Genomic DNA, 12,138 nt, shown 5'->3' with positions numbered 1-12,138 from the left:
TTTTAATATCTAGAATGTACCAATACAAATAATTTATCTGTTCAATAGGGGACATAGAACCAGAAAGAACAACTTTTGTTTTTTTCAAAAAGACTTGCCAGTTGAATTTCTTGAAGGATAATGGAAATCAGAGTAGACAGTCCAAGCCCAGATGCTATAAAGACAAACTAAGTATGTTCAAAAGTAAATCTCTATTCTATATGAAACAATAAGGTTCATAACATAACAACTGACATCTACTTATGTTTGATTTTCACATTTGAAGGTGAACAAAATGTAAATACGTTAAAAGTAATCAGGTGGTGCCAGGTTGTGTCAGAATATTCTCCATCTTCCCCAAATTCTACCCTTCCCCGCAGTGTGCTGTGCTCCAAGACCTTTATGGATTATTTAAGGTGCCTAATTTGATCTCTGGTTTTCAACTGGGCTCTGCCACAAAGAAATACCAGCAGAAGACGATGATGAGGCAATGTAGTCTTCAATAGAAATTCAGCCATTTCCCTACACAAACTGAATGTACCTCTTCTGATATAGCGGTTGTGTTTTTCCAATAAACCGACACCTCATCTGCTGGCCAGAATAACTACAAGTCACTTCGGGTTCTGGTATGGTTCTCTTCAGGTCTAGGGGTAGTCATAACTCCCTACTGGGAGATTCATCCTAGGGAGTTATACCTTGTTCGATTGCCTTAATCCAGATCACCACTATGTAAACAGCCTCTTCATTGAACTCTCCACTTATTTCCTTCCAGAATTCTTGTCTCCCCAAATTACCTCCATACTTTCTTGTGTTTATATTCTTCCTATCACTGAAGAGTGAGTTCTAATATTATTTTTGGTCATAAAATCAATCTTTTTCAATCAAATATTGGACATTTGGGAAAAAATAAATAAAACAACCATAAAGTATTTTATTATATCACCTTATATTATTATTCAGTTATGAGAGTGGACATTTTATTGTTTGATAAATTCAGATATTTCAAAAGGTATGCAAGGACTTATATTTCAAAAAGCATGTAAGTACTTGTATTACACATAAAATTAATGAAATACTTTTAAAAATAATACTGTAATGGATATATAATAGATAATATGACCAATATATGATTACATTTTGATTGTGGGAAAACATGGTTTATGTTATTCAGTTTACTGCAACTCCACACAGAATAGTTTTACAAAAGTCTATATTCCTTACTCATTAAAAGCTTATTCCCATCCTCATCAATCTGGGAAACTTATTATTAAAGATGTTCTTGAATAAGTAGAGAAATATAAATATTTTTATCAACATAATAAAACTAGAACTTTAAAATTATGCTGACATTTAATAAAAACCTGCTCACTTTTCAAGAACTTTCTTTTAGTTTTTCAATTATTCTTTGTTAAAATCTGGACAACATGGACTCTGTGCACTGTCCTAAAAATGGAAGATATAATATATACATTCCCAAATGTTGATCTGGGTTTTTGAGAGCTTAATAATGGATTTTTTATAATACTTTGCCAGACATCTCTGAGGGGTTCAGAAGAGCAATGAAATAAAATTATCTGAATTTTATAAGAAATGTTATTTATTCACATATAATCATAATTGTTTTATTTATAAACTTTTATCTAATCTAATATCAGGAATAAATCCATTAATAAAACCAACAAAATGTAGCATTAGACAAAAGATATTTCATTCCTCTTCATGTAATTATTATAAGTTCTAGTGTTTGATAGTATAGTATCATGACTATATTTAACAACAGTATTTTGTACATTTCAATATGGCTAGTAAAGAAAATTTGTAATGTTCCCAACACAAAGAAACAATAAATGTTCCAAACGATTTCATTTTGATTTGATCACTACACATTACATACATATATCATAATATCACATGTACTCCATAAATATGTACAAATATTGTTTCAATAAAAATATTAAAATTAGCTGATAGATGTTCATAGAATCTATGAATAACAAAATGTGTTATGTATGAATATGTGTGTATACATACACACTCACACATTCTTGGTAAGCCTGCTATAGACAACATTTATTATTCATAGTCATTCAACAGACATTAATGAAATTGGTTCTGTGTGCCAGGAATTTGTTTAATAGTCTTGCATAACATTAGATGGCTGATTAAGATTAGATATGGCCTATGAGCATGTGAAGTTCATTTTCTACTTACTATAAACCTCACATTGTGATGAGATTTCAGGCATTGTGATTTCAGGCTCTAATGAGTATATGGTTTAATAGATTTTAAATCATTTCTTTTTCTGTTAGATGTTTAAATATAGAATATACAGAAATGAAGTTTCTTCTTAAGAAATAATACCTGGTATATATTTTAGTATTTTCTATATACATTTTAAGATATAATTTTAGTTTGGGTTTACCTTGATGAACTATAATTTGTTTACTTAACAGATTTATATATGTTAATACAACATATTGTAGTCTATAGTAACCAATTTTAATATATTCAGATATATTAAAATGTTGCAAATAGTATAATAGTTACAGTAAATGAGAATGTATTTCATTCATTAAAGGAGACAATTGAGTTATTAAGGAAATAGAGTAGTATGTAAACTAGGAAATCTGCATTTACGTATATTTAGAATGTTCAAAAAAGATGGTGAATTTGAAAATTTGAGCCTCTCAGAATTCTAGAGTTCATGGCATATCCTTTCAAGTTAAATTTAAATATGTTAGAACAATTCTATTTAGCCCTCTGGAAGAATACTACATTAATTACTGGTGCCCTACTTCAGACTGCTAGTGAGAAGGGCAAGCTAATTAAGTTATAGCTGCTACTCTCTCTTTACCATAAGCAAAGATATATCATTTAGGTCTGCCCTGGCTTAAATATGAAATAAAAAAGGGATACTTCATATATTTATTAAAGTATTTTTATTTTGATTTTAGCTTTCTTATTTGTGTAGAATAACCAGATGCAGAAAAAGAAATTACATGCCCTCCCAAAAATAAAAAAGCAAAACGTGAGATGAAATTTTAGTAAATACAATAGCACTCTGAATAAACCATTTTCCCTTTTTTTCTGATTTAATATCTACACATACTCATATTCGGTAAATTTGTAATATATAATTCATAGGGCATTCATGTTTTCAAATTAAGCACATTAAAACAAACAGCTGTCATATCATTTCAGGAAATTTTAACCTTTTTCCAACAAAGTGCTTATAATTTGGGAAATTATTTTATTTTAATGTGTTAAAGTTTGATTTAAATTTACTCCAAGTTGTGTGCAGCAAATCCTCATGACTTGTAAATTATTTTTTACTCTTGCAATGCCATCATTTATTTTTCTCAAAATCACTTGTTAAACTATACTTGCCTCCAGCCCTTGCCAATAGGTTTACAAATCATGTGATATACTTCTGCCTTCTGCAAAATCCTGCCTTCTTCTCGTAAAATTTACAATAATGCTCCAATTGAGTACATGATGAAGAGATGGACACTTTTAAAATACAGTACTGTGAAAACTAAGGGAAACATTTATAAACAAACAACAAATGAACACACACACACACACACATACACACAAACACACACACAAATTAATGCAAAAGAGAAACATTGAAGACCAGACAAGCAGATCACAGGATAGCTATTCTTGGATACACTGATTATTTATTCTTGGAAGTTAAACACAGCCATTATTTTGAGACAGATAAAGAAGAGTTTTTATCTTAAAACAACTTTGTATGTGCTATAATAGTCAAATCACTGCTGTAGAAGTATTAGCTTGGTGTGCATATTTGAAAAAGTTAGATAAACCTAAGTAACATAGCCATGTACAATAAGATTAGGAGCCACATGTTTTATAAAGTATCGGTCAAGGTAAATTCACTGAAAAAAAACAGTAATGATAAAATATACATGTGTTCCATGTCTTGCAATATATCATGGTAGGTATATATCAGCATATGAAAATGCAGGGAAAACATGACAAAACATATTTCTAAAAACTTTAAAAATATTATGAACAAAATATAACTAAGATACAAAAAAATGATAAAATGAGTAGTAAGTTGCTTTTGCTTGAGAATGTTTATCTCGGTGAAATCGTGCTTAGTATTTCATGACCTCTTGGTATACAATAGACAGGGAGTAACTAACAGTTCACGCAAAAAGCGGTGTCTAACAATGCTGGGGAAACAAAGCTTACGTGGAAGCGTGAACTACCGGGAAACCTGGGCCTTCTAATTCCACACTGGAGCAAGAACAACTGCTTGACACTGAGCAGGGAAGGCAAGGGAAGGAAAGGATCGCTAAAAGGTGTAACCACTAAGCCAAGATAATGTAATTTTCTCAGCCAAATTTTATGTTGAAGATGATCATACTGTAATTTGTAGTTTAAATGTTTCTGGACTGGCAGAGCCTCTAGTATCTGTTAGAAGCAAATGCAAATCATCTTTGGTGGAACCCACCTTCCTTCCAGGGCTCATAAAATTCTCCAAATATTTTTATAATAATCAATAAAGGTAATAAAAACATAAGGAAGCAGCTCACTCAGGATGAGAACCAAAAAAAAAAAAAAAAGCATGACATAACAGACAATAGATAAGAAAATTAAAAAACTCCAAAAGAGAATATAAAATATCTATGTTTAATTTGAATAAATAAATAAAAAGGAAAACTTTAAAATTTCTTCAATTAAAAAATGGATCATGATCAGTTAACTTGTGAAAAAATACTTTCTTAATTACAAAAGAAATATAAATAAAAGTAATTGAATGAATATAAAAACATATTTGTTATTACTGAATATAGAATTAATTACTATAAAATAGTTCAAATTTCAGAATAAAGTATAAGATGTCTGAATTTGCAGAAAATGTGAAATAAATGTTAATACGAAGAAGACAAAGCTCAATACATTTTGAGTGAGCATGCAGACACAGGGAGAAAGGAGAAAGAGAAGATATGTAAGAAATTTTTAAAAACATAGCTAAAAAATTCTACAAAAGACCAAATGAATTAACCACAGGGGAAAACACAACCTTAAGGTAAAAATGAAGTGTTAGCAAAGTTTCCGTTTAAAATTGAGGGACAGAATACAAACGGAAAATCTTTTCTTCAGCAGCAGCTAGGGAAAATAATTTAAAATGTAACCTCAAGTAACAAAGGAACATATCAGATGCATATCAAATGCAACATAGGAAGTCAGAATGATATCTTTAATGTGTCAAAAAAAATCCATTGATATTCAACAAAACTTTATGTTACCTGGTACTCTTAGCTGACGGTGGGTAAACAGATTGATATGACTTTGAGAAGAGTTCATACATCAAACAAATGTGCAAATTTTGAGAGCCATTAAAAAATAGACAAAAAAAAGTCTATCATGTTATTAGATATAGTTTTGGTGGAGGAAAACTCAAACTATCCTAATGTTAGGTTTTAGGCCAGATGTCAGTTTCATTTTTGTAATGTTTTCCCTGAGCCCCAATAGAACAAATAATCAAATGTGGCTGTACGGATATTAAAAGTAACAAGAAGTCAACTTATTGATTTTAAGGATGATACTCCCCACTGTCATAGGCTGCACAACAGCCTCTAAAACTGTGGAAGTCATAGGCTAGTTTACAGTTGAGCTGAAATCTCAGTTTACAGGTCGAGTGTTACACAGTGTCAGACACTATCAGATTTCAATAGAGCTGATTAGAAAAGGAAACAAGCTCAAATCTCGGTAAACATTTAGTATGTTTATAAAGTGAAGCACTGAATAGATGATTGATTGATAGATGGATTGACACTAATTAATAAGTTATACATTTTCACAATCAAGTTTATCAGAGCACAGGAATTTAGCTCAAGAAGGAAAATAGCTATCTGATTGAAATATCCAAAAACGACAGGAATGAATACACCACTGCTAATGTCACTGCTTTAGTAGGTAAATAATAACAAGCATGAAATACAAGTCAAGTTAGATATAACCTTTTCAAATTCTAAATTATTCATAAATTATTAAATTACTAATTTTCATATGTAAACATCCTTGTTAAGAAATAAATGAAATGGATTTATGTTTAAAGTTATCAAAATAAACCTAGTGAATATTAGCTATATGAAGAAAGTGAGAAAACATATAATAGAAATGTTCTTCCACTAATGATGAGGTTATGTCCCTATAAACTCATCAAGTCAGAAAATCAAGTTGTATGTTGACAACATAAAGTCAAAAATGCAGTTAATACATTTTACCTATTGAACGTCATAGCTTAACCTAGCCTACCTTAAATATGCTCAGAGCACTTACATTAGCCTACAGTTGTGTGAAGTCATCTGGCACATTATTTTACAATAAGTTATTGAATATCTCATGTAATTTATTGAATACTGTGCTGAAAGTGAAAATCAGAATGGCTATAATGTGTACTACAAGTATGATTTCTACTGTATGTGTATCATTTTCTCATCACTGTAAAGTTAAAAAATCATCAAACCATCATAGGCTAAGGAGCAACTATATATATATATATATGCATTTCACAGCTTATAAGAATAAACATAACAAATACTTTTAAGAAGCTAAGTGAAAGTAAGCTATTAATTTTATAGAAATACAAAGAAGAGTATAAGCATAGTTATGAGCAATCAAAATTTTACTATTCATAAATAAAAAATGTAAATGGACAAATTTTTCTTTGGAAAGGAATTAGAATATATAGAAGGCAGATGTTTTCTTCCAGGTTTTGCTGAACTTTTTTCTTTAAAAGATGAATTCCAGAAAGTTACATTTAACTTTGAATTAGAAATGATATTACTTGGTCAGTTAAGAAACCCCAAACAGAAATATTTAGAGACATACGTTCATAATATATGCACAATGACAAGTATGCATAATGAAATCTTTTGAATTACTTTTTTTTCATTTTGTTTGATCTTATTACAATATTTGGGTAACATTTACTACTTGAGATTTTAATAAAGGATAGCTCCAATTAAAAGACAGAGTGGCAAGCTGGATAAAGAACCAAGACCCGCTGGTATGCCCTCTTCAAGAGAACCATCTCACATACAATGGCACAATTAGACTCAAAATAAAAGAATGAAGAAAAATCTATCAAGTAAACAGAAAACAGAAAAAAGTGGGGGTTTCAATCCTAGTTTCTGATAAAACAGACTTTAAATCAACAATTTTTTTTTAAAAAAAGTCGAAGAAGAGCATTACATAATGGTAAAGTGTTCAATTGAACAGGAAAATCTAACAATCCTAAATATATATGTACTCAACACAGTAGTACCCAGATTCATAAAGCAAGTTCTTAGAAACCTTCAAAGAGACTTAGATTCCCACACAATAATAATGGAAGACTTTAACACCTCACTGGAAACACTAGACAGATCACTAGGACAGAAAATTAACAAAGATATCCAGAACCTGAACTCAGCACTAGGTCAAATGGACCTGATACATATACGCAGAACTCTCCAACCAAAATCAACAGCATATACATCCTTCTCATCACCACATGGAACATGTTCTAAAATTGACCACATAACCAAAAGTAAAACACTCCTTAAAAATGCAAAAAAAAAAAAAACTCCGAAATTATAGCAGTCTCTTGGACAACAGCATGATCAAATTAGAAATCAAGACAAAGAAATTTGCTCAAAACCATACAATTACATGGAAATTGAATAACCTGCCCCTGAATGACGTTTGGGTAAAGAATGAAATTAAGGCAGTAATCAAGAAGTTCTTTGAAAATAATGAGAACAAAGATGCAAAATAACAGAATCTCTGGAACACAAGTAAGGTAGAGTTCAGAGGGAAATGTATAGCACTAAATGCCCACATTAAAAAGTTAGAAAGATCTTAAGTTAACCACCTAACATCACAATTAAAAGACCTAGAGAACCAAGAGCAAACACATTCCAAAGATAGCAGAAGATAAGAAATAACCAAAATCAGAGCTGTACTGAAGGAGCTTGAGACACAAATAAATCATTCAAAAGATCAACAAATTTTTTGAAAACAATAATGAAATAGACTGCTAGCTAGACTAATAGAGAAGAAAACAGAGAAGATTCAAATAAATACAATCAGAAACAATAAGGGTGATATTACTACTGACCCCACATAAATACAAACAACCATCAGAGACTACAAAGAACACTTTTCTACACATAAACTAAAAAATCTAGAAGAAATGGATACATTCCACATACACCCTCCCGAGACTGAACCAGAAAGATATTGAATCCATGAACAGACCAAAAATGAGTTCTGAAATGTAAGCTGTAATAAATTGTCTACCAACACAATAAAGCCCAGGACCAGATGGATTCACAGCTGAATTCTACCAGATGTACAAAGAAGATCTGGCACTCTTCCTACTGAAACTATTCAAAAACATCAAGGAGATGGAACTTCTCTCTAACTCATCCTATGAGGTCAGCATCATCCTGATATCAAAACCTGGCAGAGATACAACAAAGAAAGAAAACTTTGGGTTAATATCCTTCATCAATATCAATGCAAAAATTCTCAAAAAACTACTGGCAACTCAAATTTAGTGTAGCACATCAAAAAGCTTATTCACCATGATCAAGTAGGCTTTGTCCCTGAGATACAAGGTTGGTTCAATATGGACAAATCAAAAAATGTGATCCATTGCATAAACAGTACTAAAGACAAAAAACACGTGATTATCTCAATACGTGGAGAAAAGACTTTCAATAAAATTCAACATCCATTTATATTTAAAACTCTCAATAAAGTAGGTATTGAAGAAACACACCTCAAAATAATAAGAGACATATATGACAAACCCACATCCAACATCATACTGAATGGGCAAAAGCTGGAAGCATTCTCCTTGAAAACAGGTATAGGACAAGTATGCCCTCTTTCACCACTCCTCTTCAACATAGTATTGGAAGTTCTGGCCAGGGCAATCAAGTAAGATAAAGAAATAAAGTCCATCCAAATACGAAGAGAGGGAATCAAACTATCTGTCTTTGCAGATGACATGATCTTATATCTAGAAAAAAGAAAAACCCCATTGTCTGAATCCCAAAGCTTTTTAAGCTGATAAACAACTTCAACACAGTCTCAGGATACAAAATCAATTTGAAAAAATTCACTGACATTTCTATACACCAAGCAGAGAGCAAAATGAGGAATGAACTCCAGTTCACAACTACCACAAAAAGAATAAAATACCTAGGGATCCAGGTAACTAGGGAGGTGAAGGATCTCTACAAGGAAAACTACAACACACTGCTCAAAGAAGTCAGAGAAGACACAAACAAATTAAAAAACATTTGATGCTCAAGGATAGGAAGAATCAATATTGTTAAAATGTCCATACTGCCCAAAGCAATTAATAAATTCAATGTTATCCCTATTAAACTACCATTTACAATCTTTACAGAACTAAAAGTAACTATTTTAAAATACATATGGAACCCAAAAAAAGCCCAAATATCCAAGGCAATCCTAACTAAAAAGAACAAAACTGGAGGCATCATGCCACCTGACTTCAAACTATACTACAGTGCTACTGTTACCTAAATAGCATGGTACTGGTACAAGACCAGTGGAACAGAACAGAGAACCCAGAAATAAGACCACACATCTACAACTATCTGGTCTTCAACAAAGTGACAAAAACAAGCAATGGGGAAATGATTTCCTATTCAATAAATGGTGCTGGGAAAACTGTCTAGCTATAAGCAGAAGATTGAAACTAGACCTCTTCCTTATATCTTATACAAAAATTAACCCAAGATGGATTAAAGACTTAAGTGTCAAACCTAAAATTATAAAAACCCCTGAAGCCAACCTAGGAAATACCATTAAGGACATAGGCACAGGCAAATATTTCATGACAAAGATGCCAAAAGCAATTGCAACAAATGCAAAAAATTGACAAATGGTATATAATTAAATTAAAGAATTTCTGCACAGCAAAAGAAACTATAGACAGAGCAAACAGACAACCTGCAGAATGAGAGAAAATATTTGACAACTATGCATCTGACAAAGGTTTAATATCCAGCATCTATAAGAAACTTAAATAAATTTACAAGAAAAAAACAACTCCATAAATGTGGGCAAAGAACATGAAAAGACACTTTTCTAAAGAAGGCATAGATGCGGCCAACAATCATATGAACAAAAAGCTCAACATCACTCTTCACTGGAGAAACACAAATCAAAATCATAATGGGATACTATCTCACACCAGTCAGAATGGCTACTATTAAAAAGTCAAAAAATAACAGATGCTGGTGAGGTATTGGTGTAAAAGGAATACTTATACACTGTTGGTGGAAGTGTAAATTAGTTCAACCATTGTAGAAGATAGTGTGATGATTCTACAAAGACCTAAAGCCACAAATACCATTCGACTCAGCAATCCCATTACTGGGTATATACTCAAAGGATTATAAATCATTCTATAAATGATTTATAAAGACACATGCACATGTGTGTTCACTACAACACTATTCACAGTACCAAATACATGGAATCAATCTAAATGCCCATTAATGACAGACTGGATAAAGAAAATGTAGTACATAAACACCATGAAATACTATGCAGCCATAAAAAAGAATGAGATCACGTCCTTTGCAGGGTCTTGGATGGAGCTAGAGGCCATTATCCTTAGCAAATTAACACAGGAACAGAAACCAAAAACTGCATATTCTCACTTATAAGTGAAAACTAAATGATGAGAACACATGAACCCAAGGAGGGGAACAGAAGACACTGGAGCCTATCAGTGGGTGAAGGGTGAGGAGGGAGAAGATCAAGAAAAATAACTAACACATACTAAGCTTAATACCTGGGTGATAAAATAATCTGTACAACAAACCTCCTATGACACAAATTTATCCATGTAACAAACCCGCACATGTACCCATGAACTAAAATAAAAGTTTAAAATAAAAATAATTTAAATTACCAATTTAAATTACCAATTTAAATATATGTAAGTTACACCTTGCACATTTTATTAATACTTGTATACATATCTAAACTATATATGTATATCTACACATGAATTATGAACATTAACAAAATGTATTATTGGTAGAAATTTAATTTTTAAATTCCACCTTTCTTTAAAAAAAAAATTTATGACATCTAGCCCTAGGTACCAGAATTAGAAATCAGTATTACCTCAAACACATTCAAAGTCATAGGCTGATGCATGTGTATACACATTCTTTTCTTTCTGTCAGCTTATTGTGGCCTATAAAGTAGTGAGACAAAAGTGATTATAAAGAAATCATCTTTATGCTGAAGAGATCTATGCGTGTATGAGGAAGATGGTTTACTTGGAAAAGATTTATTAAGAAGAGAGGAGGGGTAGTTAACATTCCATACAGCATGCATTTTCTCCCCAGTGGGTCATTCTATTTGTGACCTAGGATCCTAGAAGGAAAGTATGTTTTTTGAGAGAAATAGGTTACAAAAAGCCCAAACAACCAATGACAAAAATATAACCAAGGACAAAAATATAATATAATTTTTCATAAATAGCAGACATTTAAATGAGAGATACACAGAGTTCAGGGATAATAAAGCCAACACCCAATTAATAAAGGATTATACTTAATATAAAGTATGTAAACTGTAAAATTTATCCTTGCTTCTGTCTAATCCCTACCATACATTATAGTATAAATAATGACAAGGCATATAAATCATAATGACAAAGACAACTAGCAAAGTATTTTCAGTGGAAAATAGACCAAAATGTATACATATATAAATAGGTATTTTAAATATATAAATTGTAAATATAAAGCTATATGTTGTATATACAATGTGACATATTTATGGGGAAAATGAATGGGTATTATACAATAAAGCAAGGCAGAGAATAATTTATCTAGAGAAGTAACAGAACAGAATATATCAAAAATAAGACAGAAGGCCGAGGCGGGCGGATCACGAGGTCAGGAGATCGAGACCACGGTGAAACCCCGTCTCTACTAAAAATACAAAAAATTAGCCGGGCGTCGTGGCGGGCGCCTGTAGTCCCAGCTACTCGGAGAGGCTGGAGTGCAGTGGCGCGATCTCGGCTCACTGCAAGCTCCGCCTCCCGGGTTCACGCCATTCTCCTGCCTCAGCCTC

The sequence above is a fragment of the Hylobates moloch genome, unplaced genomic scaffold, assembly GCF_009828535.3.
Source record: "Hylobates moloch isolate HMO894 unplaced genomic scaffold, HMol_V3 SCAFFOLD_4, whole genome shotgun sequence".
Classification (NCBI taxonomy): Eukaryota; Metazoa; Chordata; class Mammalia; order Primates; family Hylobatidae; genus Hylobates; species Hylobates moloch.
This window is presented reverse-complemented; position numbering follows the sequence as displayed.